At 46.0% G+C, this 27,588-nt stretch overlaps 40 non-coding genes across 40 annotated transcripts; all 40 read right to left on the minus strand.

Annotated features, from left to right (window-relative positions):
* Window positions 1–1,564: 1,564 nt before the first annotated feature.
* On the minus strand, window positions 1,565–1,636 carry trnaw-cca (transfer RNA tryptophan (anticodon CCA)). The gene has a single exon. It is a non-coding gene; the product is annotated as a tRNA-Trp (tRNA).
* Window positions 1,637–1,892: 256 nt separating this feature from the next.
* trnal-caa (transfer RNA leucine (anticodon CAA)) lies at window positions 1,893–1,964 on the minus strand. The gene has a single exon. It is a non-coding gene; the product is annotated as a tRNA-Leu (tRNA).
* A 261-nt stretch (window positions 1,965–2,225) lies between these two features.
* Window positions 2,226–2,297, minus strand: trnaw-cca (transfer RNA tryptophan (anticodon CCA)). Its single transcript has one exon. It is a non-coding gene; the product is annotated as a tRNA-Trp (tRNA).
* A 414-nt stretch (window positions 2,298–2,711) lies between these two features.
* Window positions 2,712–2,783, minus strand: trnaw-cca (transfer RNA tryptophan (anticodon CCA)). Its single transcript has one exon. It is a non-coding gene; the product is annotated as a tRNA-Trp (tRNA).
* A 908-nt stretch (window positions 2,784–3,691) lies between these two features.
* trnaw-cca (transfer RNA tryptophan (anticodon CCA)) lies at window positions 3,692–3,763 on the minus strand. Its single transcript has one exon. It is a non-coding gene; the product is annotated as a tRNA-Trp (tRNA).
* A 90-nt stretch (window positions 3,764–3,853) lies between these two features.
* On the minus strand, window positions 3,854–3,925 carry trnaw-cca (transfer RNA tryptophan (anticodon CCA)). Its single transcript has one exon. It is a non-coding gene; the product is annotated as a tRNA-Trp (tRNA).
* Window positions 3,926–4,343: 418 nt separating this feature from the next.
* trnaw-cca (transfer RNA tryptophan (anticodon CCA)) lies at window positions 4,344–4,415 on the minus strand. The gene has a single exon. It is a non-coding gene; the product is annotated as a tRNA-Trp (tRNA).
* Window positions 4,416–4,505: 90 nt separating this feature from the next.
* Window positions 4,506–4,577, minus strand: trnaw-cca (transfer RNA tryptophan (anticodon CCA)). The gene has a single exon. It is a non-coding gene; the product is annotated as a tRNA-Trp (tRNA).
* Window positions 4,578–4,667: 90 nt separating this feature from the next.
* Window positions 4,668–4,739, minus strand: trnaw-cca (transfer RNA tryptophan (anticodon CCA)). Its single transcript has one exon. It is a non-coding gene; the product is annotated as a tRNA-Trp (tRNA).
* Window positions 4,740–5,649: 910 nt separating this feature from the next.
* trnaw-cca (transfer RNA tryptophan (anticodon CCA)) lies at window positions 5,650–5,721 on the minus strand. Its single transcript has one exon. It is a non-coding gene; the product is annotated as a tRNA-Trp (tRNA).
* A 580-nt stretch (window positions 5,722–6,301) lies between these two features.
* trnaw-cca (transfer RNA tryptophan (anticodon CCA)) lies at window positions 6,302–6,373 on the minus strand. The gene has a single exon. It is a non-coding gene; the product is annotated as a tRNA-Trp (tRNA).
* Window positions 6,374–7,119: 746 nt separating this feature from the next.
* trnaw-cca (transfer RNA tryptophan (anticodon CCA)) lies at window positions 7,120–7,191 on the minus strand. The gene has a single exon. It is a non-coding gene; the product is annotated as a tRNA-Trp (tRNA).
* A 90-nt stretch (window positions 7,192–7,281) lies between these two features.
* trnaw-cca (transfer RNA tryptophan (anticodon CCA)) lies at window positions 7,282–7,353 on the minus strand. The gene has a single exon. It is a non-coding gene; the product is annotated as a tRNA-Trp (tRNA).
* A 3,987-nt stretch (window positions 7,354–11,340) lies between these two features.
* Window positions 11,341–11,412, minus strand: trnaw-cca (transfer RNA tryptophan (anticodon CCA)). Its single transcript has one exon. It is a non-coding gene; the product is annotated as a tRNA-Trp (tRNA).
* A 584-nt stretch (window positions 11,413–11,996) lies between these two features.
* trnaw-cca (transfer RNA tryptophan (anticodon CCA)) lies at window positions 11,997–12,068 on the minus strand. The gene has a single exon. It is a non-coding gene; the product is annotated as a tRNA-Trp (tRNA).
* A 90-nt stretch (window positions 12,069–12,158) lies between these two features.
* trnaw-cca (transfer RNA tryptophan (anticodon CCA)) lies at window positions 12,159–12,230 on the minus strand. Its single transcript has one exon. It is a non-coding gene; the product is annotated as a tRNA-Trp (tRNA).
* Window positions 12,231–12,320: 90 nt separating this feature from the next.
* On the minus strand, window positions 12,321–12,392 carry trnaw-cca (transfer RNA tryptophan (anticodon CCA)). Its single transcript has one exon. It is a non-coding gene; the product is annotated as a tRNA-Trp (tRNA).
* A 256-nt stretch (window positions 12,393–12,648) lies between these two features.
* Window positions 12,649–12,720, minus strand: trnaw-cca (transfer RNA tryptophan (anticodon CCA)). The gene has a single exon. It is a non-coding gene; the product is annotated as a tRNA-Trp (tRNA).
* Window positions 12,721–13,790: 1,070 nt separating this feature from the next.
* trnaw-cca (transfer RNA tryptophan (anticodon CCA)) lies at window positions 13,791–13,862 on the minus strand. Its single transcript has one exon. It is a non-coding gene; the product is annotated as a tRNA-Trp (tRNA).
* Window positions 13,863–14,770: 908 nt separating this feature from the next.
* On the minus strand, window positions 14,771–14,842 carry trnaw-cca (transfer RNA tryptophan (anticodon CCA)). The gene has a single exon. It is a non-coding gene; the product is annotated as a tRNA-Trp (tRNA).
* Window positions 14,843–15,912: 1,070 nt separating this feature from the next.
* On the minus strand, window positions 15,913–15,984 carry trnaw-cca (transfer RNA tryptophan (anticodon CCA)). Its single transcript has one exon. It is a non-coding gene; the product is annotated as a tRNA-Trp (tRNA).
* A 1,237-nt stretch (window positions 15,985–17,221) lies between these two features.
* Window positions 17,222–17,293, minus strand: trnaw-cca (transfer RNA tryptophan (anticodon CCA)). Its single transcript has one exon. It is a non-coding gene; the product is annotated as a tRNA-Trp (tRNA).
* A 418-nt stretch (window positions 17,294–17,711) lies between these two features.
* trnaw-cca (transfer RNA tryptophan (anticodon CCA)) lies at window positions 17,712–17,783 on the minus strand. The gene has a single exon. It is a non-coding gene; the product is annotated as a tRNA-Trp (tRNA).
* A 90-nt stretch (window positions 17,784–17,873) lies between these two features.
* On the minus strand, window positions 17,874–17,945 carry trnaw-cca (transfer RNA tryptophan (anticodon CCA)). Its single transcript has one exon. It is a non-coding gene; the product is annotated as a tRNA-Trp (tRNA).
* Window positions 17,946–18,525: 580 nt separating this feature from the next.
* On the minus strand, window positions 18,526–18,597 carry trnaw-cca (transfer RNA tryptophan (anticodon CCA)). Its single transcript has one exon. It is a non-coding gene; the product is annotated as a tRNA-Trp (tRNA).
* A 1,398-nt stretch (window positions 18,598–19,995) lies between these two features.
* Window positions 19,996–20,067, minus strand: trnaw-cca (transfer RNA tryptophan (anticodon CCA)). Its single transcript has one exon. It is a non-coding gene; the product is annotated as a tRNA-Trp (tRNA).
* Window positions 20,068–20,157: 90 nt separating this feature from the next.
* On the minus strand, window positions 20,158–20,229 carry trnaw-cca (transfer RNA tryptophan (anticodon CCA)). Its single transcript has one exon. It is a non-coding gene; the product is annotated as a tRNA-Trp (tRNA).
* A 1,070-nt stretch (window positions 20,230–21,299) lies between these two features.
* trnaw-cca (transfer RNA tryptophan (anticodon CCA)) lies at window positions 21,300–21,371 on the minus strand. The gene has a single exon. It is a non-coding gene; the product is annotated as a tRNA-Trp (tRNA).
* Window positions 21,372–21,461: 90 nt separating this feature from the next.
* trnaw-cca (transfer RNA tryptophan (anticodon CCA)) lies at window positions 21,462–21,533 on the minus strand. Its single transcript has one exon. It is a non-coding gene; the product is annotated as a tRNA-Trp (tRNA).
* A 742-nt stretch (window positions 21,534–22,275) lies between these two features.
* On the minus strand, window positions 22,276–22,347 carry trnaw-cca (transfer RNA tryptophan (anticodon CCA)). The gene has a single exon. It is a non-coding gene; the product is annotated as a tRNA-Trp (tRNA).
* A 256-nt stretch (window positions 22,348–22,603) lies between these two features.
* On the minus strand, window positions 22,604–22,675 carry trnaw-cca (transfer RNA tryptophan (anticodon CCA)). The gene has a single exon. It is a non-coding gene; the product is annotated as a tRNA-Trp (tRNA).
* Window positions 22,676–22,931: 256 nt separating this feature from the next.
* trnaw-cca (transfer RNA tryptophan (anticodon CCA)) lies at window positions 22,932–23,003 on the minus strand. The gene has a single exon. It is a non-coding gene; the product is annotated as a tRNA-Trp (tRNA).
* Window positions 23,004–23,093: 90 nt separating this feature from the next.
* Window positions 23,094–23,165, minus strand: trnaw-cca (transfer RNA tryptophan (anticodon CCA)). Its single transcript has one exon. It is a non-coding gene; the product is annotated as a tRNA-Trp (tRNA).
* Window positions 23,166–23,255: 90 nt separating this feature from the next.
* trnaw-cca (transfer RNA tryptophan (anticodon CCA)) lies at window positions 23,256–23,327 on the minus strand. The gene has a single exon. It is a non-coding gene; the product is annotated as a tRNA-Trp (tRNA).
* Window positions 23,328–24,073: 746 nt separating this feature from the next.
* trnaw-cca (transfer RNA tryptophan (anticodon CCA)) lies at window positions 24,074–24,145 on the minus strand. The gene has a single exon. It is a non-coding gene; the product is annotated as a tRNA-Trp (tRNA).
* A 580-nt stretch (window positions 24,146–24,725) lies between these two features.
* trnaw-cca (transfer RNA tryptophan (anticodon CCA)) lies at window positions 24,726–24,797 on the minus strand. Its single transcript has one exon. It is a non-coding gene; the product is annotated as a tRNA-Trp (tRNA).
* Window positions 24,798–24,887: 90 nt separating this feature from the next.
* On the minus strand, window positions 24,888–24,959 carry trnaw-cca (transfer RNA tryptophan (anticodon CCA)). The gene has a single exon. It is a non-coding gene; the product is annotated as a tRNA-Trp (tRNA).
* A 1,234-nt stretch (window positions 24,960–26,193) lies between these two features.
* trnaw-cca (transfer RNA tryptophan (anticodon CCA)) lies at window positions 26,194–26,265 on the minus strand. Its single transcript has one exon. It is a non-coding gene; the product is annotated as a tRNA-Trp (tRNA).
* Window positions 26,266–26,355: 90 nt separating this feature from the next.
* trnaw-cca (transfer RNA tryptophan (anticodon CCA)) lies at window positions 26,356–26,427 on the minus strand. The gene has a single exon. It is a non-coding gene; the product is annotated as a tRNA-Trp (tRNA).
* Window positions 26,428–27,497: 1,070 nt separating this feature from the next.
* trnaw-cca (transfer RNA tryptophan (anticodon CCA)) lies at window positions 27,498–27,569 on the minus strand. Its single transcript has one exon. It is a non-coding gene; the product is annotated as a tRNA-Trp (tRNA).
* Between the last annotated feature and the right edge of the window lie 19 nt (window positions 27,570–27,588).

Here is a 27,588-nt window from a genome sequence, read left to right on the forward strand (position 1 = left end):
GCTCGTTATAGGGTCTAGCAACAAGGATTCCTGAATTTTATTAAAAACTTGAGCTCAAAGAAGAGATTGACCCCGACGTGATATGAACACACAAGCTTCTGATCTGAAGTCAGACGCGCTTCCATTGCATCATGAGGCCCTCCGCTTCTGTGAAATTGCTGAGCTCGTTATAGGGTCTAGCAACAAGGATTCCTGAATTTTATTAAAGACTTGAGCTCAAAGAAGAGATAGTCCCCGACGTGATTTGGACACGCAAACTTCTAATCTGAAGTCAGACGCGCTTCCATTGCGCCACGAGGCCCTGCACTTCTGTCAAATTGCTGAGCTCCCCACAGGGTCTGGCAAAAAGGATTCCTGAATTTTATTAAAAACTTGAGCTCAAAGAAGAGATTGACCCCGACGTGATATGAACTGTAAGGGGTATACAGTCAAAGACCCAGAACCAGATATGAAGAATGAAGACCCGGAGTCAGAATTATAAAAAATTAAAGAAAAGTTTTACTGAAGATAGTTTGCATTTTCATCAGCAGAAGTCAGCTTCAAGACTCACACAGGAGTTCGTAGGCCGCCCCCCTTACAGTTACAAAGATCACAGCAGTTATACCATTTCCAAGGTCTAAGCTACGTCATTGCTTACAGGTTGAATGATTCTCATTGGCTAAGAAACATGAAAGCCTAAACAATTTAACACATGTGAGGAGATAGGGGTGCCTATCGCCATTAGTAAAGATAGTTGTCGTCCACTCATTGGATTTAGGTCTGTGGTGGCCTCGCAGGTTAGAGAAGGGCGCCGGGGTGTCTGGTCCGACCGTCCAGAACCTACATAGAATGTCATACGCACACACACAAATAACAGACACTAGCAAATAACAACTCCCATCAAGGCTGAAGAGAGTCTGAGCTCCTCATTATCAGTTAAGTATACCAAAACATACTGCTAAAACATTCACTCGTTTGGGAGAAAAACAGATCACTGGCATTTACTCCCAAGGAAGGAAATATACTGGAAAGAATACATTTTAATACAACAATTAAAGTTTGATAGTAACACTCAATATAGCTTGACCATATGTCCAGCGAAGAATCATATGTGCCCACGCTGCCTTTAGGACCCTCTAACCTTTCTACTGATCCCAGAGAAAGAGACAAACGGCCTTGTGGGTTACGTGGCCTTCGTGTCCTGCGTGTACTACGTGCAATCTCAAAGTAAGATTGGAAGGCACCTAAAAGAAACTGGTTACTTACATCCATGCATTCAAGAAAATATAATTTCACAAGCACAAGAATATAAAAATTATTATGTGATGATGAATATATTTGATTATTGATTTTTATAAAGGAAGTATATAACCATTCAAAATGATATATGATTATATATGTATTTGAAGAGGCAAGGGATTTTGACCAACCCTTCAGAACACACAACCTTCTGATCTGAAGTCAGATGCGCTTCCATTGCATCATGAGGCCCTGCGCTTCTGTGAAATTGCTGAGCTCGTTATAGGGTCTAGCAACAAGGATTCCTGAATTTTATTAGAGACTTGAGCTCAAAGAAGAGATAGCTTGACCCCGACGTGATTTGAACACGCAACCTTCTGATCTGGAGTCAGACGCGCTACCGTTGCGCCACGAGGCCCTGCACTTCTGTCAAATTGCTGAGCTCGCCACAGGGTCTAGCAAAAAGGATACCTGAATTTTATTAAAGACTTGAGCTCAAAGAAGAGATTGACCCCGACGTGATTTGAACACGCAACCTTCTGATCTGAAGTCAGACGCGCTTCCATTGCATCATGAGGCCCTGCGCTTCTGTGAAATTGCTGAGCTCGTTATAGGGTCTAGCAACAAGGATACATGAATTTTATTAGAGACTTGAGCTCAAAGAAGAGATAGCTTGACCCCAACGTGATTTGAACACGCAAACTTCTGATCTTGAGTCAGACGCGCTACCGTTGCGCCACGAGGCCCTGCACTTCTGTCAAATTGCTGAGCTCGCCACAGGGTCTAGCAAAAAGGATACCTGAATTTTATTAAAGACATGAGCTCAAAGAAGAGATTGACCCCGACGTGATATGAACACACAACCTTCTGATCTAAAGTCAGACGCGCTTCCATTGCATCATGAGGCCCTGCGCTTCTGTGAAATTGCTGAGCTCGTTATAGGGTCTAGTCTAGCAACAAGGATTCCTGAATTTTATTAGAGACTTGAGCTCAAAGAAGAGACAGCTCGACCCCGACGTGATTTGAACACGCAACCTTCTAATCTGGAGTCAGACGCGCTACCGTTGCGCCACGAGGCCCTGCACTTCTGTGAAATTGCTGAGCTCGTTATAGGGTCTAGCAACAAGGATTCCTGAATTTTATTAAAGACTTGAACTCAAAGAAGAGATAGTCCCCGACGTGATTTGGACACGCAACCTTCTAATCTGGAGTCAGACGCGCTACCGTTGCGCCACGAGGCCCTGCACTTCTGTCAAATTGCTGAGCTCGTTATAGGGTCTAGCAACAAGGATTCCTGAATTTTATTAAAAAATTGAGCTCAAAGAAGAGATTGACCCCGATGTGATATGAACACACAACCTTCTGATCTGAAGTCAGACGCGCTTCCATTGCATCATGAGGCCCTGCGCTTCTGTGAAATTGCTGAGCTCGTTATAGGGTCTAGCAACAAGGATACATGAATTTTTTTAGAGACTTGAGCTCAAAGAAGAGATTGACCCCGACGTGATTTGAACACGCAACCTTCTGATCTGGAGTCAGACGCGCTACCGTTGCGCCACGAGGCCCTGCACTTCTGTCAAATTGCTGAGCTCGTTATAGGGTCTAGCAACAAGGATTCCTGAATTTTATTAAAGACTTGAGCTCAAAGAAGAGATAGTCCCCGACGTGATTTGGACACGCAAACTTCTAATCTGAAGTCAGACGCGCTTCCATTGCGCCACGAGGCCCTGCACTTCTGTCAAATTGCTGAGCTCGTTATAGGGTCTAGCAACAAGGATGCATGAATTTTTTTAGAGACTTGAGCTCAAAGAAGAGATAGCTTGACCCCGACGTGATTTAAACACGCAACCTTCTGATCTGGAGTCAGACGCGCTACCGTTGCGACAAGAGGCCCCGCACTTCTGTCAAATTGCTGAGCTCGTTATAGGGTCTAGCAACAAGGATTCCTGAATTTTATTAAAAACATGAGCTCAAAGAAGAGATTGACCCCGACGTGATATGAACACACAACCTTCTGATCTGAAGTCAGACGCGCTTCCATTGCATCATGAGGCCGTCCGCTTCTGTGAAATTGCTGAGCTCGTCATAGGGTCTAGCAACAAGGATTCCTGAATTTTATTAAAGACTTGAGCTCAAAGAAGAGATAGTCCCCGACGTGATTTGGACACGCAAACTTCTAATCTGAAGTCAGACGCGCTACCATTGCGCCACGAGGCCCTGCACTTCTGTCGAATTGCTGAGCTCGCCACAGGGTCTGGCAAAAAGGATTCCTGAATTTTATTAAAAACTTGAGCTCAAAGAAGAGATTGACCCCGACGTGATATGAACACACAACCTTCTGATCTGAAGTCAGATGCGCTTCCATTGCATCATGAGGCCCTGCGCTTCTGTGAAATTGCTGAGCTCGTTATAGGGTCTAGCAACAAGGATTCCTGAATTTTATTAGAGACTTGAGCTCAAAGAAGAGATAGCTTGACCCCGACGTGATTTGAACACGCAACCTTCTGATCTGGAGTCAGACGCGCTACCGTTGCGCCACGAGGCCCTGCACTTCTGTCAAATTGCTGAGCTCGCCACAGGGTCTAGCAAAAAGGATACCTGAATTTTATTAAAGACTTGAGCTCAAAGAAGAGATTGACCCCGACGTGATTTGAACACGCAACCTTCTGATCTGGAGTCAGACGCGCTACCGTTGCGCCACGAGGCCCTGCAATTCTGTCAAATTGCTGAGCTCGTTATAGGGTCTAGCAACAAGGATTCCTGAATTTTATTAAGAACATGAGCTCAAAGAAGAGATTGACCCCGACGTGATATGAACACACAACCTTCTGATCTGAAGTCAGACGCGCTTCCATTGCATCATGAGGCCCTCCGCTTCTGTGAAATTGCTGAGCTCGTTATAGGGTCTAGCAACAAGGATTCCTGAATTTTATTAAAGACTTGAGCTCAAAGAAGAGATTGACCCCGACGTGATATGAACACACAACCTTCTGATCTGAAGTCAGACGCGCTTCCATTGCATCATGAGGCCCTCCGCTTCTTTGAAATTGCTGAGCTCGTTATAGGGTCTAGCAACAAGGATTCCTGAATTTTATTAGAGACTTGAGCTCAAAGAAGAGATAACTTGACGCCGACGTGATTTGAACACGCAACCTTCTGATCTGGAGTCAGACGCGCTACCTTTGCGCCACGAGGCCCTGCACTTCTGTCAAATTGCTGAGCTCACCACAGGGTCTAGCAAAAAGGATACCTGAATTTTATTAAAGACTTGAGCTCAAAGAAGAGATTGACCCCGACGTGATTTGAACACGCAACCTTCTGATCTGGAGTCAGACGCGCTACCGTTGTGCCACGAGGCCCTGCACTTCTGTCAAATTGCTGAGCTCGCCACAGGGTCTAGCAAAAAGGATACCTGAATTTTATTAAAGACTTGAGCTCAAAGAAGAGATTGACCCCGACGTGATTTGAACACGCAACCTTCTGATCTGGAGTCAGACGCGGTACCGTTGCGCCACGAGGCCCTGCACTTCTGTCAAATTGCTGAGCTCGCCACAGGGTCTAGCAACTAGGATACCTGAATTTTATTAAAAACTTGAGCTGAAAGAAGAGATTGACCCCGACGTGATATGAACACACAACCTTCTGATCTGAAGTCAGACGCGCTTCCATTGCATCATGAGGCCCTGCGCTTCTGTGAAATTGCTGAGCTCGTTATAGGGTCTAGCAACAAGGATACATGAATTTTATTAGAGACTTGAGCTCAAAGAAGAGATAGCTTGACCCCGACGTGATTTGAACACGCAACCTTCTGATCTGGAGTCAGACGTGCTACCGTTGCGACACGAGGCCCTGCACTTCTGTCAAATTGCTGAGCTCGCCACAGGGTCTGGCAAAAAGGATTCCTGAATTTTATTAAAAACTTGAGCTCAAAGAAGAGATTGACCCCGACGTGATATGAACACACAACCTTCTGATCTAAAGTCAGACGCCCTTCCATTGCATCATGAGGCCCTGCGCTTCTGTGAAATTGCTGAGCTCGTTATAGGGTCTAGCAACAAGGATTCCTGAATTTTATTAAAGACTTGAACTCAAAGAAGAGATAGTCCCCGACGTGATTTGGACACATTCAACCTTCTAATCTGGAGTCAGACGCGCTACCGTTGCGCCACGAGGCCCTGCACTTCTGTCAAATTGCTGAGCTCGTTATAGGGTCTAGCAACAAGGATTCCTGAATTTTATTAAAAACTTGAGCTCAAAGAAGAGATTGACCCCGATGTGATATGAACACACAACCTTCTGATCTGAAGTCAGACGCGCTTCCATTGCATCATGAGGCCCTGCGCTTCTGTGAAATTGCTGAGCTCGTTATAGGGTCTAGCAACAAGGATACATTAATTTTTTTAGAGACTTGAGCTTAAAGAAGAGATAGCTTGACCCCGACGTGATTTGAACACGCAACCTTCTGATCTGGAGTCAGACGCGCTACCGTTGCGACACGAGGCCCTGCACTTCTGTCAAATTGCTGAGCTCGCCACAGGGTCTGGCAAAAAGGATTCCTGAATTTTATTAAAAACTTGAGCTCAAAGAAGAGATTGACCCCGACGTGATTTAAACACGCAACCTTCTGATCTGGAGTCAGACGCGCTACCGTTGCGACAAGAGGCCCTGCACTTCTGTCAAATTGCTGAGCTCGCCACAGGGTCTAGCAAAAAGGATACCTGAATTTTATTAAAGACTTGAGCTCAAAGAAGAGATTGACCCCGACGTGATTTAAACACGCAACCTTCTGATCTGGAGTCAGACGCGCTACCGTTGCGACAAGAGGCCCTGCACTTCTGTCAAATTGCTGAGCTCGCCACAGGGTCTGGCAAAAAGGATTCCTGAATTTTATTAAAAACTTGAGCTCAAAGAAGAGATTGACCCCGACGTGATATGAACACACAACCTTCTGATCTGAAGTCAGATGCGCTTCCATTGCATCATGAGGCCCTGCGCTTCTGTGAAATTGCTGAGCTCGTTATAGGGTCTAGCAACAAGGATTCCTGAATTTTATTAGAGACTTGAGCTCAAAGAAGAGATAGCTTGACCCCGACGTGATTTGAACACGCAACCTTCTGATCTGGAGTCAGACGCGCTACCGTTGCGCCACGAGGCCCTGCACTTCTGTCAAATTGCTGAGCTCGCCACAGGGTCTAGCAAAAAGGATACCTGAATTTTATTAAAGACTTGAGCTCAAAGAAGAGATTGACCCCGACGTGATTTGAACACGCAACCTTCTGATCTGGAGTCAGACGCGCTTCCATTGCATCATGAGGCCCTGCACTTCTGTGAAATTGCTGAGCTCGTTATAGGGTCTAGCAACAAGGATTCCTGAATTTTATTAAAAACTTGAGCTCAAAGAAGAGATTGACCCCGATGTGATATGAACACACAACCTTCTGATCTGAAGTCAGACGCGCTTCCATTGCATCATGAGGCCCTGCGCTTCTGTGAAATTGCTGAGCTCGTTATAGGGTCTAGCAACAAGGATACATGAATTTTATTAGAGACTTGAGCTCAAAGAAGAGATAGCTTGACCCCGACGTGATTTGAACACGCAACCTTCTGATCTGGAGTCAGACGCGCTACCGTTGCGACAAGAGGCCCCGCACTTCAGTCAAATTGCTGAGCTCGCCACAGGGTCTGGCAAAAAGGATTCCTGAATTTTATTAAAAACTTGAGCTCAAAGAAGAGATTGACCCCGACGTGATATGAACACACAACCTTCTGATCTGAAGTCAGATGCGCTTCCATTGCATCATGAGGCCCTGCGCTTCTGTGAAATTGCTGAGCTCGTTATAGGGTCTAGCAACAAGGATTACTGAATTTTATTAGAGACTTGAGCTCAAAGAAGAGATAGCTTGACCCCGTCGTGATTTGAACACGCAACCTTCTGATCTGGAGTCAGACGCGCTACCGTTGCGCCACGAGGCCCTGCACTTCTGTCAAATTGCTGAGCTCGCCACAGGGTCTAGCAAAAAGGATCCCTGAATTTTATTAAAGACTTGAGCTCAAAGAAGAGATTGACCCCGACGTGATTTGAACACGCAACCTTCTGATCTGGAGTCAGACGCGCTACCGTTGCGCCACGAGGCCCTGCACTTCTGTCAAATTGCTGAGCTCGTTATAGGGTCTAGCAACAAGGATTCCTGAATTTTATTAAAAACATGAGCTCAAAGAAGAGATTGACCCCGACGTGATATGAACACACAACCTTCTGATCTGAAGTCAGACGCGCTTCCATTGCATCATGAGGCCCTCCGCTTCTGTGAAATTGCTGAGCTCGTCATAGGGTCTAGCAACAAGGATTCCTGAATTTTATTAAAGACTTGAGCTCAAAGAAGAGATAGTCCCCGACGTGATTTGGACACGCAAACTTCTAATCTGAAGTCAGACGCGCTACCATTGCGCCACGAGGCCCTGCACTTCTGTCAAATTGCTGAGCTCGCCACAGGGTCTGGCAAAAAGGATTCCTGAATTTTATTAAAAACTTGAGCTCAAAGAAGAGATTGACCCCGACGTGATATGAACACACAACCTTCTGATCTGAAGTCAGATGCGCTTCCATTGCATCATGAGGCCCTGCGCTTCTGTGAAATTGCTGAGCTCGTTATAGGGTCTAGCAACAAGGATTCCTGAATTTTATTAGAGACTTGAGCTCAAAGAAGAGATAGCTTGACCCCGACGTGATTTGAACACGCAACCTTCTGATCTGGAGTCAGACGCGCTACCGTTGCGCAGACATGGGGACTTGTGACTTGGTGACTTGGACTCGAGTCGACTCGAGTCGCTATTTTTATGACTTGTGACTTGACTTGACATAAAATGAAATACTTGAGACTTGACTCGGACTTGGAAGTTAAAGACTCGGGACTTGACTTGACTTGAGACACGATGACTTGAATGACTTGAGTGTTAATCACATCATGTTTTCAGTTTGAATATAAAATATATATAAAAAAATGTTTTAAAGTTGATCACGACACTATCATCAGTCATACCTCGTACCTATACGCACACCACGCCCACTTAGATCAGATATCACATCAAAATGTCAGCCGGAGGGGTACCGAGGGTCATTGCTTTCGGCTTCAAGAATTATTCACACGATGGCAAAAGACGAACAGCGCTTTGCAAGACATAGGCTACAACATTAACATTGCGGACAGCCAGACGACAACCTCCAATTTCGTCCGTCATTTGAAGAGCCATTCTGCCCAGTAAGTGCTTGTCAATTTGTTAATGTTAGTTGGTAGTTAGCTAATGTAATAGCTAAAGTAGCCATTAACCCTTTCACAAGTAAGTTTAAACTATTCTAACTGATCCCCCAGCGTGAGTTTTTCTAGGCGACCGTTATTTAGAACCTGTCACTCACTTTAATGTTTCATGGTGACGCGTCATTGCTTGTCAAGTGACACAGCGCAACCACAACACAGCGCTGAATGAATGATCTGCTTTTATGTCATTTTTCCTGTTTTATTCAAAATGTTCACAAATGTATTAGCTATAACATGAAACACTGATATTCCGATTGTCAAATATGTGTAAGTGGATGTGTTTTGTTGTTTAAACACCTTTATAATGATCGCGTTAGTTGAGCTGTATGTGCGAATGGGCGGTGCCATGTTAACGTTAGTTTACAACACGTCAATTTCTCAACTTCTCACGAAATACATGAAAGTAAGTGACCGGTGAACTGGGAGAAGAATAGGGTAAAATGTAAAGCTACTTACACAATGTGTATCTGATATGAATAAAACGTGCGTCTTATTATAATGGAAATGATTATTATTGACGCTTCCATAGACATCAGTGTATATTTTACAAACTACAAATATATTTTTTGCTAGTAGTTATGTGTATTTAAATGTCTGAAACCTAAAATAAAAATGATGTGGTTGAAAACACTGAACAGTTGTGATATATGACAGCACTGAGAGCGTATGTCTCTGGCTCAGCGCCAGCCAACGCGTTTGAATTCATTGATAAATAACTTACACGAAGCAGAATAGTGGGTCATATGTCTAATGCTTTTTGAAAACTTAAAAGGGGCATATAATGCCATTTTTGTACAAGCTAATATGATTCTTTGGGGTCTAAATTAAAAGTTTGTAATATACTTTAATTAAAAATTCTCATTAGTATTGTAAGAAAACACTTATTTTACTTGGTCAAAAACAGCTCTGTTTTCAGCACGCCGTTTCAGTGCATATGACTTTAAATGATAATTTGCTCACCCCGCCCCTATGTTCTGTGCGTACACCGTTTGTAACACAATAACACCATAACGCGTTGTTCAGTATAAACGTGGAATTATGAATTATATTGAGAACGTCATACATAGAAAACATGCCGTAATGTACCCTGAGTGTAAACCTTAGACGCATTCATTGTGAAGTGTGCAGCTAGCGATTTGCAAAGATATAAATATTAATATAAAGTTGAATAAAACGTTACACTCACTTCAGTTCTTCTGGAGATTCAGCAGGAACACGAATATCTGGTACCGATCTTTTTTCATGAGCAGCTACTTAGCAAATCCAGCTTTATACTCACCCTCGTTTATAAAGCAGTCTGGTGTGTGAAATGATTCGGGCAAACATGAGAGCATTGACGTTGCTCGTGGGGAATATTCCCTTCGAAAACAAACTCAGCCACTGCGTCTTCAGCGGTTCGGATTTAGGAACATTAAAATGACTGTGTTCGTTATTACACCCAAGAACAGAACACCACAATCGCTTAGACGCCATTCTGCTCATAGACAGTGCTCCAGCATATCAACAATGACCGCGCCGGTCCGCGCAGACTATGATTGACAGCTCACTCACGAGCGAGGGCGGGTCTGTGTTGAAACGCGGCTGTCATTCAACAATCGTGGGAGGGGCTTCCGAGCCTGTGACGTCACACGGTCGAACGGCTCGATTTGAGGCAGGGGAAAACATATAAGGAGATTAAAACAAAACCACTGGATGGATTTTTATCATTATATGATGGTTGTGTACAGGCACTGCCAACACACATTTCAGTACAATCAACTTGTAAAAGTGCATGTACCATTATATGACCCCTTTAAGGCTTTCTTCTTCATAAAAGAAGTCGGACATCACATTTTTGTATACATTTTTATTTCTTTAAATTAGTAAGCTACAGGACACCATCTTTCAAAACATGACCTGCGTGAAAGAAAAAAGTGAATGAATGCGTCATTGTTCCCAAATGCACTTCCGAATGCGCCTCTGTTCATTTCAAACCAAACTGACGCCCATAGATCAAACTCTGCAGGTAAAATTACAATAATAAGGTGACTTGACTTGGACTTGACTTGACCTACTACAAGACTTGACTTGACTTGACTTGACATAGCCTGTGACTTGACTTGACTTGACTTGCCCAGGAAAAAAATACTTGGGACTTACTTGAGACTTGAAGGTTAAGACTTGAGACTTACTTGAGACTTGCACATGTGTGACTTGGTCCCATCTCTGCCGTTGCGCCACGAGGCCCTGCAATTCTGTCAAATTGCTGAGCTCGTTATAGGGTCTAGCAACAAGGATTCCTGAATTTTATTAAGAACATGAGCTCAAAGAAGAGATTGACCCCGACGTGATATGAACACACAACCTTCTGATCTGAAGTCAGACGCGCTTCCATTGCATCATGAGGCCCTCCGCTTCTGTGAAATTGCTGAGCTCGTTATAGGGTCTAGCAACAAGGATTCCTGAATTTTATTAAAGACTTGAGCTCAAAGAAGAGATTGACCCCGACGTGATATGAACACACAACCTTCTGATCTGAAGTCAGACGCGCTTCCATTGCATCATGAGGCCCTCCGCTTCTTTGAAATTGCTGAGCTCGTTATAGGGTCTAGCAACAAGGATTCCTGAATTTTATTAAAGACTTGAGCTCAAAGAAGAGATAGTCCCCGACGTGATTTGGACACGCAATCTTCTAATCTGAAGTCAGACGCGCTTCCATTGCGCCACGAGGCCCTGCACTTCTGTCAAATTGCTGAGCTCGTTATAGGGTCTAGCAACAAGGATACATGAATTTTATTAGAGACTTGAGCTCAAAGAAGAGATAGCTTGACCCCAACGTGATTTGAACACGCAACCTTCTGATCTGGAGTCAGATGCGCTACCGTTGCGCCACGAGGCCCTGCACTTCTGTCAAATTGCTGAGCTCGCCACAGAGTCTGGCAAAAAGGATTCCTGAATTTTATTAAAAACTTGAGCTCAAAGAAGAGATTGACCCCGACGTGATATGAACACACAACCTTCTGATCTGAAGTCAGACGCGCTTCCATTGCATCATGAGGCCCTGCGCTTCTGTGAAATTGCTGAGCTCGTTATAGGGTCTAGCAACAAGGATACATGAATTTTATTAGAGACTTGAGCTCAAAGAAGAGATAGCTTGACCCCAACGTGATTTGAACACGCAAACTTCTGATCTGGAGTCAGACGCGCTACCGGTGCGCCACGAGGCCCTGCACTTCTGTCAAATTGCTGAGCTCGCCACAGGGTCTAGCAAAAAGGATACCTGAATTTTATTAAAGACTTGAGCTCAAAGAAGAGATTGACCCCGACGTGATATGAACACACAACCTTCTGATCTAAAGTCAGACGCGCTTCCATTGCATCATGAGGCCCTGCGCTTCTGTGAAATTGCTGAGCTCGTTATAGGGTCTAGCAACAAGGATTCCTGAATTTTATTAGAGACTTGAGCTCAAAGAAGAGATATCTTGACGCCGACGTGATTTGAACACGCAACCTTCTGATCTGGAGTCAGACGCGCTACCTTTGCGCCACGAGGCCCTGCACTTCTGTCAAATTGCTGAGCTCACCACAGGGTCTAGCAAAAAGGATACCTGAATTTTATTAAAGACTTGAGCTCAAAGAAGAGATTGACCCCGACGTGATTTGAACACGCAACCTTCTGATCTGGAGTCAGACGCGCTACCGTTGTGCCACGAGGCCCTGCACTTCTGTCAAATTGCTGAGCTCGCCACAGGGTCTAGCAAAAAGGATACCTGAATTTTATTAAAGACTTGAGCTCAAAGAAGAGATTGACCCCGACGTGATTTGAACACGCAACCTTCTGATCTGGAGTCAGACGCGGTACCGTTGCGCCACGAGGCCCTGCACTTCTGTCAAATTGCTGAGCTCGCCACAGGGTCTAGCAACAAGGATACCTGAATTTTATTAAAAACTTGAGCTGAAAGAAGAGATTGACCCCGACGTGATATGAACACACAACCTTCTGATCTGAAGTCAGACGCGCTTCCATTGCATCATGAGGCCCTGCGCTTCTGTGAAATTGCTGAGCTCGTTATAGGGTCTAGCAACAAGGATACATGAATTTTATTAGAGACTTGAGCTCAAAGAAGAGATAGCTTGACCCCGACGTGATTTGAACACGCAACCTTCTGATCTGGAGTCAGACGCGCTACCGTTGCGCCACGAGGCCCTGCACTTCTGTCAAATTGCTGAGCTCGCCACAGGGTCTAGCAAAAAGGATACCTGAATTTTATTAAAGACTTGAGCTCAAAGAAGAGATTGACCCCGACGTGATTTGAACACGCAACCTTCTGATCTGGAGTCAGACGTGCTTCCATTGCATCATGAGGCCCTGCACTTCTGTGAAATTGCTGAGCTCGTTATAGGGTCTAGCAACAAGGATTCCTGAATTTTATTAAAAACTTGAGCTCAAAGAAGAGATTGACCCCGATGTGATATGAACACACAACCTTCTGATCTGAAGTCAGACGCGCTTCCATTGCATCATGAGGCCCTGCGCTTCTGTGAAATTGCTGAGCTCGTTATAGGGTCTAGCAACAAGGATGCATGAATTTTTTTTGAGACTTGAGCTCAAAGAAGAGATAGCTTGACCCCGACGTGATTTGAACACGCAACCTTCTGATCTGGAGTCAGACGCGCTACCGTTGCGACAAGAGGCCCCGCACTTCTGTCAAATTGCTGAGCTCGCCACAAGGTCTGGCAAAAAGGATTCCTGAATTTTATTAAAGACTTGAGCTCAAAGAAGAGATAGTCCCCGACGTGATTTGGACACGCACCCTTCTAATCTGGAGTCAGACGCGCTACCGTTGCGCCACGAGGCCCTGCACTTCTGTCAAATTGCTGAGCTCGTTATAGGGTCTAGCAACAAGGATTCCTGAATTTTATTAAAGACTTGAGCTCAAAGAAGAGATAGTCCCCGACGTGATTTGGACACGCACCCTTCTAATCTGGAGTCAGACGCGCTACCGTTGCGCCACGAGGCCCTGCACTTCTGTCAAATTGCTGAGCTCGTTATAGGGTCTAGCAACAAGGATTCCTGAATTTTATTAAAAACTTGAGCTCAAAGAAGAGATTGACCCCGACGTGATATGAACACACAACCTTCTGATCTGAAGTCAGACGCGCTTCCATTGCATCATGAGGCCCTGCGCTTCTGTGAAATTGCTGAGCTCGTTATAGGGTCTAGCAACAAGGATACATGAATTTTATTAGAGACTTGAGCTCAAAGAAGAGATAGCTTGACCCCGACGTGATTTGAACACGCAACCTTCTGATCTGGAGTCAGACGCGCTACCGTTGCGCCACGAGGCCCTGCACTTCTGTCAAATTGCTGAGCTCGCCACAGGGTCTAGCAAAAAGGATACCTGAATTTTATTAAAGACTTGAGCTCAAAGAAGAGATTGACCCCGATGTGATATGAACAAACAACCTTCTGATCTGAAGTCAGACGCGCTTCCATTGCATCATGAGGCCCTGCGCTTCTGTGAAATTGCTGAGCTCGTTATAGGGTCTAGCAACAAGGATGCATGAATTTTTTTTGAGACTTGAGCTCAAAGAAGAGATAGCTTGACCCCGACGTGATTTGAACACGCAACCTTCTGATCTGGAGTCAGACGCGCTACCGTTGCGACAAGAGGCCCCGCACTTCTGTCAAATTGCTGAGCTCGACACAAGGTCTGGCAAAAAGGATTCCTGAATTTTATTAAAGACTTGAGCTCAAAGAAGAGATAGTCCCCGACGTGATTTGGACACGCACCCTTCTAATCTGGAGTCAGACGCGCTACCGTTGCGCCACGAGGCCCTGCACTTCTGTCAAATTGCTGAGCTCGTTATAGGGTCTAGCAACAAGGATTCCTGAATTTTATTAAAGACTTGAGCTCAAAGAAGAGATAGTCCCCGACGTGATTTGGACACGCACCCTTCTGATCTGGAGTCAGACGCGCTACCGTTGCGACAAGAGGCCCTGCACTTCTGTCAAATTGCTGAGCTCGCCACAGGGTCTGGCAAAAAGGATTCCTGAATTTTATTAAAAACTTGAGCTCAAAGAAGAGATTGACCCCGACGTGATATGAACACACAACCTTCTGATCTGAAGTCAGATGCGCTTCCATTGCATCATGAGGCCCTGCGCTTCTGTGAAATTGCTGAGCTCGTTATAGGGTCTAGCAACAAGGATTCCTGAATTTTATTAGAGACTTGAGCTCAAAGAAGAGATAGCTTGACCCCGACGTGATTTGAACACGCAACCTTCTGATCTGGAGTCAGACGCGCTACCGTTGCGCCACGAGGCCCTGCACTTCTGTCAAATTGCTGAGCTCGCCACAGGGTCTAGCAAAAAGGATACCTGAATTTTATTAAAGACTTGAGCTCAAAGAAGAGATTGACCCCGACGTGATTTGAACACGCAACCTTCTGATCTGGAGTCAGACGTGCTTCCATTGCATCATGAGGCCCTGCACTTCTGTGAAATTGCTGAGCTCGTTATAGGGTCTAGCAACAAGGATTCCTGAATTTTATTAAAAACTTGAGCTCAAAGAAGAGATTGACCCCGATGTGATATGAACACACAACCTTCTGATCTGAAGTCAGACGCGCTTCCATTGCATCATGAGGCCCTGCGCTTCTGTGAAATTGCTGAGCTCGTTATAGGGTCTAGCAACAAGGATGCATGAATTTTTTTTGAGACTTGAGCTCAAAGAAGAGATAGCTTGACCCCGACGTGATTTGAACACGCAACCTTCTGATCTGGAGTCAGACGCGCTACCGTTGCGACAAGAGGCCCCGCACTTCTGTCAAATTGCTGAGCTCGCCACAAGGTCTGGCAAAAAGGATTCCTGAATTTTATTAAAGACTTGAGCTCAAAGAAGAGATAGTCCCCGACGTGATTTGGACACGCACCCTTCTAATCTGGAGTCAGACGCGCTACCGTTGCGCCACGAGGCCCTGCACTTCTGTCAAATTGCTGAGCTCGTTATAGGGTCTAGCAACAAGGATTCCTGAATTTTATTAAAGACTTGAGCTCAAAGAAGAGATAGTCCCCGACGTGATTTGGACACGCACCCTTCTAATCTGGAGTCAGACGCGCTACCGTTGCGCCACGAGGCCCTGCACTTCTGTCAAATTGCTGAGCTCGTTATAGGGTCTAGCAACAAGGATTCCTGAATTTTATTAAAAACTTGAGCTCAAAGAAGAGATTGACCCCGACGTGATATGAACACACAACCTTCTGATCTGAAGTCAGACGCGCTTCCATTGCATCATGAGGACCTGCGCTTCTGTGAAATTGCTGAGCTCGTTATAGGGTCTAGCAACAAGGATACATGAATTTTATTAGAGACTTGAGCTCAAAGAAGAGATAGCTTGACCCCGACGTGATTTGAACACGCAACCTTCTGATCTGGAGTCAGACGCGCTACCGTTGCGCCACGAGGCCCTGCACTTCTGTCAAATTGCTGAGCTCGCCACAGGGTCTAGCAAAAAGGATACCTGAATTTTATTAAAGACTTGAGCTCAAAGAAGAGATTGACCCCGATGTGATATGAACACACAACCTTCTGATCTGAAGTCAGACGCGCTTCCATTGCATCATGAGGCCCTGCGCTTCTGTGAAATTGCTGAGCTCGTTATAGGGTCTAGCAACAAGGATGCATGAATTTTTTTTGAGACTTGAGCTCAAAGAAGAGATAGCTTGACCCCGACGTGATTTGAACACGCAACCTTCTGATCTGGAGTCAGACGCGCTACCGTTGCGACAAGAGGCCCCGCACTTCTGTCAAATTGCTGAGCTCGACACAAGGTCTGGCAAAAAGGATTCCTGAATTTTATTAAAGACTTGAGCTCAAAGAAGAGATAGTCCCCGACGTGATTTGGACACGCACCCTTCTAATCTGGAGTCAGACGCGCTACCGTTGCGCCACGAGGCCCTGCACTTCTGTCAAATTGCTGAGCTCGTTATAGGGTCTAGCAACAAGGATTCCTGAATTTTATTAAAGACTTGAGCTCAAAGAAGAGATAGTTCCCGACGTGATTTGGACACGCACCCTTCTAATCTGGAGTCAGACGCGCTACCGTTGCGCCACGAGGCCCTGCACTTCTGTCAAATTGCTGAGCTCGTTATAGGGTCTAGCAACAAGGATTCCTGAATTTTATTAAAAACTTGAGCTCAAAGAAGAGATTGACCCCGACGTGATATGAACACACAACCTTCTGATCTGAAGTCAGACGCGCTTCCATTGCATCATGAGGCCCTGCGCTTCTGTGAAATTGCTGAGCTCGTTATAGGGTCTAGCAACAAGGATACATGAATTTTATTAGAGACTTGAGCTCAAAGAAGAGATAGCTTGACCCCGGCCGTGATTTGAACACGCAACCTTCTGATCTGGAGTCAGACGCGCTACCGTTGCGACAAGAGGCCCCGCACTTCTGTCAAATTGCTGAGCTCGCCACAGGGTCTGGCAAAAAGGATTCCTGAATTTTATTAAAAACTTGAGCTCAAAGAAGAGATTGACCCCGACGTGATATGAACACACAACCTTCTGATCTGAAGTCAGATGCGCTTCCATTGCATCATGAGGCCCTGCGCTTCTGTGAAATTGCTGAGCTCGTTATAGGGTCTAGCAACAAGGATTCCTGAATTTTATTAGAGACTTGAGCTCAAAGAAGAGATAGCTTGACCCTGACGTGATTTGAACACGCAACCTTCTGATCTGGAGTCAGACGCGCTACCGTTGCGCCACGAGGCCCTGCACTTCTGTCAAATTGCTGAGCTCGCCACAGGGTCTAGCAAAAAGGATACCTGAATTTTATTAAAGACTTGAGCTCAAAGAAGAGATAGTCCCCGACGTGATTTGGACACGCACCCTTCTAATCTGGAGTCAGACGCGCTACCGTTGCGCCACGAGGCCCTGCACTTCTGTCAAATTGCTGAGCTCGTTATAGGGTCTAGCAACAAGGATTCCTGAATTTTATTAAAAACTTGAGCTCAAAGAAGAGATTGACCCCGACGTGATATGAACACACAACCTTCTGATCTGAAGTCAGACGCGCTTCCATTGCATCATGAGGCCCTGCGCTTCTGTGAAATTGCTGAGCTCGTTATAGGGTCTAGCAACAAGGATACATGAATTTTATTAGAGACTTGAGCTCAAAGAAGAGATAGCTTGACCCCGACGTGATTTGAACACGCAACCTTCTGATCTGGAGTCAGACGCGCTACCGTTGCGCCACGAGGCCCTGCACTTCTGTCACATTGCTGAGCTCGCCACAGGGTCTAGCAAAAAGGATACCTGAATTTTATTAAAGACTTGAGCTCAAAGAAGAGATTGACCCCGACGTGATTTGAACACGCAACCTTCTGATCTGGAGTCAGATGCGCTACCATTGCGCCACGAGGCCCTGCACTTCTGTCAAATTGCTGAGCTCGTTATAGGGTCTAGCAACAAGGATACATGAATTTTATTAGAGACTTGAGCTCAAAGAAGAGATTGACCCCGACGTGATTTGAACACGCAACCTTCTGATCTGAAGTCAGACGCGCTTCCATTGCATCATGAGGCCGTCCGCTTCTGTGAAATTGCTGAGCTCGTTATAGGGTCTAGCAACAAGGATTCCTGAATTTTATTAAAGACTTGAGCTCAAAGAAGAGATAGTCCCCGACGTGATTTGGACACGCAAACTTCTAATCTGAAGTCAGACGCGCTTCCATTGCGCCACGAGGCCCTGCACTTCTGTCAAATTGCTGAGCTCTCCACAGGGTCTGGCAAAAAGGATTCCTGAATTTTATTAAAAACTTGAGCTCAAAGAAGAGATTGACCCCGACGTGATATGAACACACAACCTTCTGATCTGAAGTCAGATGCGCTTCCATTGCATCATGAGGCCCTGCGCTTCTGTGAAATTGCTGAGCTCGTTATAGGGTCTAGCAACAAGGATTCCTGAATTTTATTAGAGACTTGAGCTCAAAGAAGAGATAGCTTGACCCCGACGTGATTTGAACACGCAACCTTCTGATCTGGAGTCAGACGCGCTACCGTTGCGCCACGAGGCCCTGCACTTCTGTCAAATTGCTGAGCTCGCCACAGGGTCTAGCAAAAAGGATACCTGAATTTTATTAAAGACTTGAGCTCAAAGAAGAGATTGACCCCGACGTGATTTGAACACGCAACCTTCTGATCTGGAGTCAGACGCGCTTCCATTGCATCATGAGGCCCTGCACTTCTGTGAAATTGCTGAGCTCGTTATAGGGTCTAGCAACAAGGATTCCTGAATTTTATTAAAAACTTGAGCTCAAAGAAGAGATTGACCCCGACGTGATATGAACACACAACCTTCTGATCTGAAGTCAGACGCGCTTCCATTGCATCATGAGGCCCTGCGCTTCTGTGAAATTGCTGAGCTCGTTATAGGGTCTAGCAACAAGGATGCATGAATTTTTTTTGAGACTTGAGCTCAAAGAAGAGATAGCTTGACCCCGACGTGATTTGAACACGCAACCTTCTGATCTGGAGTCAGACGCGCTACCGTTGCGACAAGAGGCCCCGCACTTCTGTCAAATTGCTGAGCTCGCCACAAGGTCTGGCAAAAAGGATTCCTGAATTTTATTAGAGACTTGAGCTCAAAGAAGAGATAGTCCCCGACGTGATTTGGACACGCACCCTTCTAATCTGGAGTCAGACGCGCTACCGTTGCGCCACGAGGCCCTGCACTTCTGTCAAATTGCTGAGCTCGTTATAGGGTCTAGCAACAAGGATTCCTGAATTTTATTAAAGACTTGAGCTCAAAGAAGAGATAGTCCCCGACGTGATTTGGACACGCACCCTTCTAATCTGGAGTCAGACGCGCTACCGTTGCGCCACGAGGCCCTGCACTTCTGTCAAATTGCTGAGCTCGTTATAGGGTCTAGCAACAAGGATTCCTGAATTTTATTAAAAACTTGAGCTCAAAGAAGAGATTGACCCCGACGTGATATGAACACACAACCTTCTGATCTGAAGTCAGACGCGCTTCCATTGCATCATGAGGCCCTGCGCTTCTGTGAAATTGCTGAGCTCGTTATAGGGTCTAGCAACAAGGATACATGAATTTTATTAGAGACTTGAGCTCAAAGAAGAGATAGCTTGACCCCGACGTGATTTGAACACGCAACCTTCTGATCTGGAGTCAGACGCGCTACCGTTGCGACAAGAGGCCCCGCACTTCTGTCAAATTGCTGAGCTCGCCACAGGGTCTGGCAAAAAGGATTCCTGAATTTTATTAAAAACTTGAGCTCAAAGAAGAGATTGACCCCGACGTGATATGAACACACAACCTTCTGATCTGAAGTCAGATGCGCTTCCATTGCATCATGAGGCCCTGCGCTTCTGTGAAATTGCTGAGCTCGTTATAGGGTCTAGCAACAAGGATTCCTGAATTTTATTAGAGACTTGAGCTCAAAGAAGAGATAGCTTGACCCCGACGTGATTTGAACACGCAACCTTCTGATCTGGAGTCAGACGCGCTACCGTTGCGCCACGAGGCCCTGCACTTCTGTCAAATTGCTGAGCTCGCCACAGGGTCTAGCAAAAAGGATACCTGAATTTTATTAAAGACTTGAGCTCAAAGAAGAGATTGACCCCGACGTGATTTGAACACGCAACCTTCTGATCTGGAGTCAGACGCGCTACCGTTGCGCCACGAGGCCCTGCACTTCTGTCAAATTGCTGAGCTCGTTATTGGGTCTAGCAACAAGGATTCCTGAATTTTATTAAAAACATGAGCTCAAAGAAGAGATTGACCCCGACGTGATATGAACACACAACCTTCTGATCTGAAGTCAGACGCGCTTCCATTGCATCATGAGGCCCTCCGCTTCTGTGAAATTGCTGAGCTCGTTATAGGGTCTAGCAACAAGGATTCCTGAATTTTATTAAAGACTTGAGCTCAAAGAAGAGATAGTCCCCGACGTGATTTGGACACGCAAACTTCTAATCTGAAGTCAGACGCGCTTCCATTGCGCCACGAGGCCCTGCACTTCTGTCAAATTGCTGAGCTCGTTATAGGGTCTAGCAACAAGGATGCATGAATTTTTTTAGAGACTTGAGCTCAAAGAAGAGATAGCTTGACCCCGACGTGATTTGAACACGTAACCTTCTGATCTGGAGTCAGACGCGCTACCGTTGCGACAAGAGGCCCCGCACTTCTGTCAAATTGCTGAGCTCGCCACAAGGTCTGGCAAAAAGGATTCCTGAATTTTATTAAAGACTTGAGCTCAAAGAAGAGATAGTTCCCGACGTGATTTGGACACGCACCCTTCTAATCTGGAGTCAGACACGCTACCGTTGCGCCACGAGGCCCTGCACTTCTGTCAAATTGCTGAGCTCGTTATAGGGTCTAGCAACAAGGATTCCTGAATTTTATTAAAGACTTGAGCTCAAAGAAGAGATAGTCCCCGACGTGATTTGGACACGCACCCTTCTAATCTGGAGTCAGACGCGCTACCGTTGCGCCACGAGGCCCTGCACTTCTGTCAAATTGCTGAGCTCGTTATAGGGTCTAGCAACAAGGATTCCTGAATTTTATTAAAAACTTGAGCTCAAAGAAGAGATTGACCCCGACGTGATATGAACACACAACCTTCTGATCTGAAGTCAGACGCGCTTCCATTGCATCATGAGGCCCTGCGCTTCTGTGAAATTGCTGAGCTCGTTATAGGGTCTAGCAACAAGGATACATGAATTTTATTAGAGACTTGAGCTCAAAGAAGAGATAGCTTGACCCCGACGTGATTTGAACACGCAACCTTCTGATCTGGAGTCAGACGCGCTACCGTTGCGCCACGAGGCCCTGCACTTCTGTCAAATTGCTGAGCTCGCCACAGGGTCTAGCAAAAAGGATACCTGAATTTTATTAAAGACTTGAGCTCAAAGAAGAGATTGACCCCGACGTGATTTGAACACGCAACCTTCTGATCTGGAGTCAGATGCGCTACCGTTGCGCCACGAGGCCCTGCACTTCTGTCAAATTGCTGAGCTCGTTATAGGGTCTAGCAACAAGGATTCCTGAATTTTATTAAAAACATGAGCTCAAAGAAGAGATTGACCCCGACGTGATATGAACACACAACCTTCTGATCTGAAGTCAGACGCGCTTCCATTGCATCATGAGGCCGTCCGCTTCTGTGAAATTGCTGAGCTCGTTATAGGGTCTAGCAACAAGGATTCCTGAATTTTATTAAAGACTTGAGCTCAAAGAAGAGATAGTCCCCGACGTGATTTGGACACGCAAACTTCTAATCTGAAGTCAGACGCGCTTCCTTTGCGCCACGAGGCCCTGCACTTCTGTCAAATTGCTGAGCTCTCCAAAGGGTCTGGCAACAAGGATTCCTGAATTTTATTAAAAACTTGAGCTCAAAGAAGAGATTGACCCCGACGTGATATGAACACACAACCTTCTGATCTGAAGTCAGACGCGCTTCCATTGCATCATGAGGCCCTCCGCTTCTTTGAAATTGCTGAGCTCGTTATAGGGTCTAGCAACAAGGATTCCTGAATTTTATTAAAGACTTGAGCTCAAAGAAGAGATAGTCCCCGACGTGATTTGGACACGCAACCTTCTAATCTGAAGTCAGACGCGCTTCCATTGCGCCACGAGGCCCTGCACTTCTGTCAAATTGCTGAGCTCGTTATAGGGTCTAGCAACAAGGATACATGAATTTTATTAGAGACTTGAGCTCAAAGAAGAGATAGCTTGACCCCAACGTGATTTGAACACGCAACCTTCTGATCTGGAGTCAGATGCGCTACCGTTGCGCCACGAGGCCCTGCACTTCTGTCAAATTGCTGAGCTCGCCACAGAGTCTGGCAAAAAGGATTCCTGAATTTTATTAAAAACTTGACCTCAAAGAAGAGATTGACCCCGACGTGATATGAACACACAACCTTCTGATCTGAAGTCAGACGCGCTTCCATTGCATCATGAGGCCCTGCGCTTCTGTGAAATTGCTGAGCTCGTTATAGGGTCTAGCAACAAGGATACATGAATTTTATTAGAGACTTGAGCTCAAAGAAGAGATAGCTTGACCCCAACGTGATTTGAACACGCAAACTTCTGATCTGGAGTCAGACGCGCTACCGTTGCGCCACGAGGCCCTGCACTTCTGTCAAATTGCTGAGCTCGCCACAGGGTCTAGCAAAAAGGATACCTGAATTTTATTAAAGACTTGAGCTCAAAGAAGAGATTGACCCCGACGTGATATGAACACACAACCTTCTGATCTAAAGTCAGACGCGCTTCCATTGCATCATGAGGCCCTGCGCTTCTGTGAAATTGCTGAGCTCGTTATAGGGTCTAGCAACAAGGATTCCTGAATTTTATTAGAGACTTGAGCTCAAAGAAGAGATAACTTGACGCCGACGTGATTTGAACACGCAACCTTCTGATCTGGAGTCAGACGCGCTACCGTTGCGCCACGAGGCCCTGCACTTCTGTCAAATTGCTGAGCTCACCACAGGGTCTAGCAAAAAGGATACCTGAATTTTATTAAAGACTTGAGCTCAAAGAAGAGATTGACCCCGACGTGATTTGAACACGCAACCTTCTGATCTGGAGTCAGACGCGCTACCGTTGTGCCACGAGGCCCTGCACTTCTGTCAAATTGCTGAGCTCGCCACAGGGTCTAGCAAAAAGGATACCTGAATTTTATTAAAGACTTGAGCTCAAAGAAGAGATTGACCCCGACGTGATTTCAACACGCAACCTTCTGATCTGGAGTCAGACGCGCTACCGTTGCGCCACGAGGCCCTGCACTTCTGTCAAATTGCTGAGCTCGCCACAGGGTCTAGCAACAAGGATACCTGAATTTTATTAAAAACTTGAGCTGAAAGAAGAGATTGACCCCGACGTGATATGAACACACAACCTTCTGATCTGAAGTCAGACGCGCTTCCATTGCATCATGAGGCCCTGCGCTTCTGTGAAATTGCTGAGCTCGTTATAGGGTCTAGCAACAAGGATACATGAATTTTATTAGAGACTTGAGCTCAAAGAAGAGATAGCTTGACCCCGACGTGATTTGAACACGCAACCTTCTGATCTGGAGTCAGACGTGCTACCGTTGCGACACGAGGCCCTGCACTTCTGTCAAATTGCTGAGCTCGCCACAGGGTCTGGCAAAAAGGATTCCTGAATTTTATTAAAAACTTGAGCTCAAAGAAGAGATTGACCCCGACGTGATATGAACACACAACCTTCTGATCTAAAGTCAGACGCCCTTCCATTGCATCATGAGGCCCTGCGCTTCTGTGAAATTGCTGAGCTCGTTATAGGGTCTAGCAACAAGGATTCCTGAATTTTATTAGAGACTTGAGCTCAAAGAAGAGATAGCTTGACCCCGACGTGATTTGAACACGCAACCTTCTGATCTGGATGCAGACGCGCTACCGTTGCGCCACGAGGCCCTGCACTTCTGTCAAATTGCTGAGCTCGCCACAGGGTCTAGCAAAAAGGATACCTGAATTTTATTAAAGACTTGAGCTCAAAGAAGAGATTGACCCCGACGTGATTTGAACACGCAACCTTCTGATCTGGAGTCAGACGCGCTACCGTTGCGCCACGAGGCCCTGCACTTCCGTCAAATTGCTGAGCTCGCCACAGGGTCTAGCAACAAGGATTCCTGAATTTTATTAAAAACATGAGCTCAAAGAAGAGATTGACCCCGACGTGATATGAACACACAACCTTCTGATCTGAAGTCAGACGCGCTTCCATTGCATCATGAGGCCGTCCGCTTCTGTGAAATTGCTGAGCTCGTTATAGGGTCTAGCAACAAGGATTCCTGAATTTTATTAAAGACTTGAGCTCAAAGAAGAGATAGTCCCCGACGTGATTTGGACACGCAAACTTCTAATCTGAAGTCAGACGCGCTTCCATTGCGCCACGAGGCCCTGCACTTCTGTCAAATTGCTGAGCTCTCCACAGGGTCTGGCAAAAAGGATTCCTGAATTTTATTAAAAACTTGAGCTCAAAGAAGAGATTGACCCCGACGTGAAATGAACACACAACCTTCTGATCTGAAGTCAGATGCGCTTCCATTGCATCATGAGGCCCTGCGCTTCTGTGAAATTGCTGAGCTCGTTATAGGGTCTAGCAACAAGGATTCCTGAATTTTATTAGAGACTTGCGCTCAAAGAAGAGATAGCTTGACCCCGACGTGATTTGAACACGCAACCTTCTGATCTGGAGTCAGACGCGCTACCGTTGCGCCACGAGGCCCTGCACTTCTGTCAAATTGCTGAGCTCGCCACAGGGTCTAGCAAAAAGGATACCTGAATTTTATTAAAGACTTGAGCTCAAAGAAGAGATTGACCCCGACGTGATTTGAACACGCAACCTTCTGATCTGGAGTCAGACGCGCTACCGTTGCGCCACGAGGCCCTGCACTTCTGTCAAATTGCTGAGCTCGTTATAGGGTCTAGCAACAAGGATTCCTGAATTTTATTAAAAACTTGAGCTCAAAGAAGAGATAGTCCCCGACGTGATATGAACACAACCTTCTGATCTGAAGTCAGACGCGCTTCCATTGCATCATGAGGCCCTGCGCTTCTGTGAAATTGCTGAGCTCGTTATAGGGTCTAGCAACAAGGATGCATGAATTTTTTTTGAGACTTGAGCTCAAAGAAGAGATTGCTTGACCCCGACGTGATTTGAACACGCAACCTTCTGATCTGGAGTCAGACGCGCTACCGTTGCGACAAGAGGCCCGGCACTTCTGTCAAATTGCTGAGCTCGCCACAAGGTCTGGCAAAAAGGATTCCTGAATTTTATTAAAGACTTGAGCTCAAAGAAGAGATAGTCCCCGACGTGATTTGGACACGCACCCTTCTAATCTGGAGTCAGACGCGCTACCGTTGCGCCACGAGGCCCTGCACTTCTGTCAAATTTCTGAGCTCGTTATAGGGTCTAGCAACAAGGATTCCTGAATTTTATTAAAGACTTGAGCTCAAAGAAGAGATAGTCCCCGACGTGATTTGGACACGCACCCTTCTAATCTGGAGTCAGACGCGCTACCGTTGCGCCACGAGGCCCTGCACTTCTGTCAAATTGCTGAGCTCGTTATAGGGTCTAGCAACAAGGATTCCTGAATTTTATTAAAAACTTGAGCTCAAAGAAGAGATTGACCCCGACGTGATATGAACACACAACCTTCTGATCTGAAGTCAGACGCGCTTCCATTGCATCATGAGGCCCTGCGCTTCTGTGAAATTGCTGAGCTCGTTATAGGGTCTAGCAACAAGGATACATGAATTTTATTAGAGACTTGAGCTCAAAGAAGAGATAGCTTGACCCCGACGTGATTTGAACACGCAACCTTCTGATCTGGAGTCAGACGCGCTACCGTTGCGACAAGAGGCCCCGCATTTCTGTCAAATTGCTGAGCTCGCCACAGGGTCTGGCAAAAAGGATTCCTGAATTTTATTAAAAACTTGAGCTCAAAGAAGAGATTGACCCCGACGTGATATGAACACACAACCTTCTGATCTGAAGTCAGATGCGCTTCCATTGCATCATGAGGCCCTGCGCTTCTGTGAAATTGCTGAGCTCGTTATAGGGTCTAGCAACAAGGATTCCTGAATTTTATTAGAGACTTGAGCTCAAAGAAGAGATAGCTTGACCCCGACGTGATTTGAACACGCAACCTTCTGATCTGGAGTCAGACGCGCTACCGTTGCGCCACGAGGCCCTGCACTTCTGTCAAATTGCTGAGCTCGCCACAGGGTCTAGCAAAAAGGATACCTGAATTTTATTAAAGACTTGAGCTCAAAGAAGAGATTGACCCCGACGTGATTTGAACACGCAACCTTCTGATCTGGAGTCAAACGCGCTACCGTTGCGCCACGAGGCCCTGCACTTCTGTCAAATTGCTGAGCTCGTTATAGGGTCTAGCAACAAGGATTCCTGAATTTTATTAAAAACATGAGCTCAAAGAAGAGATTGACCCCGACGTGATATGAACACACAACCTTCTGATCTGAAGTCAGACGCGCTTCCATTGCATCATGAGGCCCTCCGCTTCTGTGTAATTGCTGAGCTCGTTATAGGGTCTAGCAACAAGGATTCCTGAATTTTATTAAAGACTTGAGCTCAAAGAAGAGATAGTCCCCGACGTGATTTGGACACGCAAACTTCTAATCTGAAGTCAGACGCGCTTCCATTGCGCCACGAGGCCCTGCACTTCTGTCAAATTGCTGAGCTCGTTATAGGGTCTAGCAACAAGGATGCATGAATTTTTTTAGAGACTTGAGCTCAAAGAAGAGATAGCTTGACCCCGACGTGATTTGAACACGCAACCTTCTGATCTGGAGTCAGACGCGCTACCGTTGCGACAAGAGACCCCGCACTTCTGTCAAATTGCTGAGCTCGCCACAAGGTCTGGCAAAAAGGATTCCTGAATTTTATTAAAGACTTGAGCTCAAAGAAGAGATAGTTCCCGACGTGATTTGGACACGCACCCTTCTAATCTGGAGTCAGACACGCTACCGTTGCGCCACGAGGCCCTGCACTTCTGTCAAATTGCTGAGCTCGTTATAGGGTCTAGCAACAAGGATTCCTGAATTTTATTAAAGACTTGAGCTCAAAGAAGAGATAGTCCCCGACGTGATTTGGACACGCACCCTTCTAATCTGGAGTCAGACGCGCTACCGTTGCGCCACGAGGCCCTGCACTTCTGTCAAATTGCTGAGCTCGTTATAGGGTCTAGCAACAAGGATTCCTGAATTTTATTAAAAACTTGAGCTCAAAGAAGAGATTGACCCCGACGTGATATGAACACACAACCTTCTGATCTGAAGTCAGACGCGCTTCCATTGCATCATGAGGCCCTGCGCTTCTGTGAAATTGCTGAGCTCGTTATAGGGTCTAGCAACAAGGATACATGAATTTTATTAGAGACTTGAGCTCAAAGAAGAGATAGCTTGACCCCGACGTGATTTGAACACGCAACCTTCTGATCTGGAGTCAGACGCGCTACCGTTGCGCCACGAGGCCCTGCACTTCTGTCAAATTG

Source organism: Rhinichthys klamathensis, unplaced genomic scaffold, assembly GCF_029890125.1.
Source record: "Rhinichthys klamathensis goyatoka isolate OS25496 unplaced genomic scaffold, OSU_Roscu_1.1 h1tg000332l_1, whole genome shotgun sequence".
NCBI lineage: Eukaryota > Metazoa > Chordata > Actinopteri > Cypriniformes > Leuciscidae > Rhinichthys > Rhinichthys klamathensis.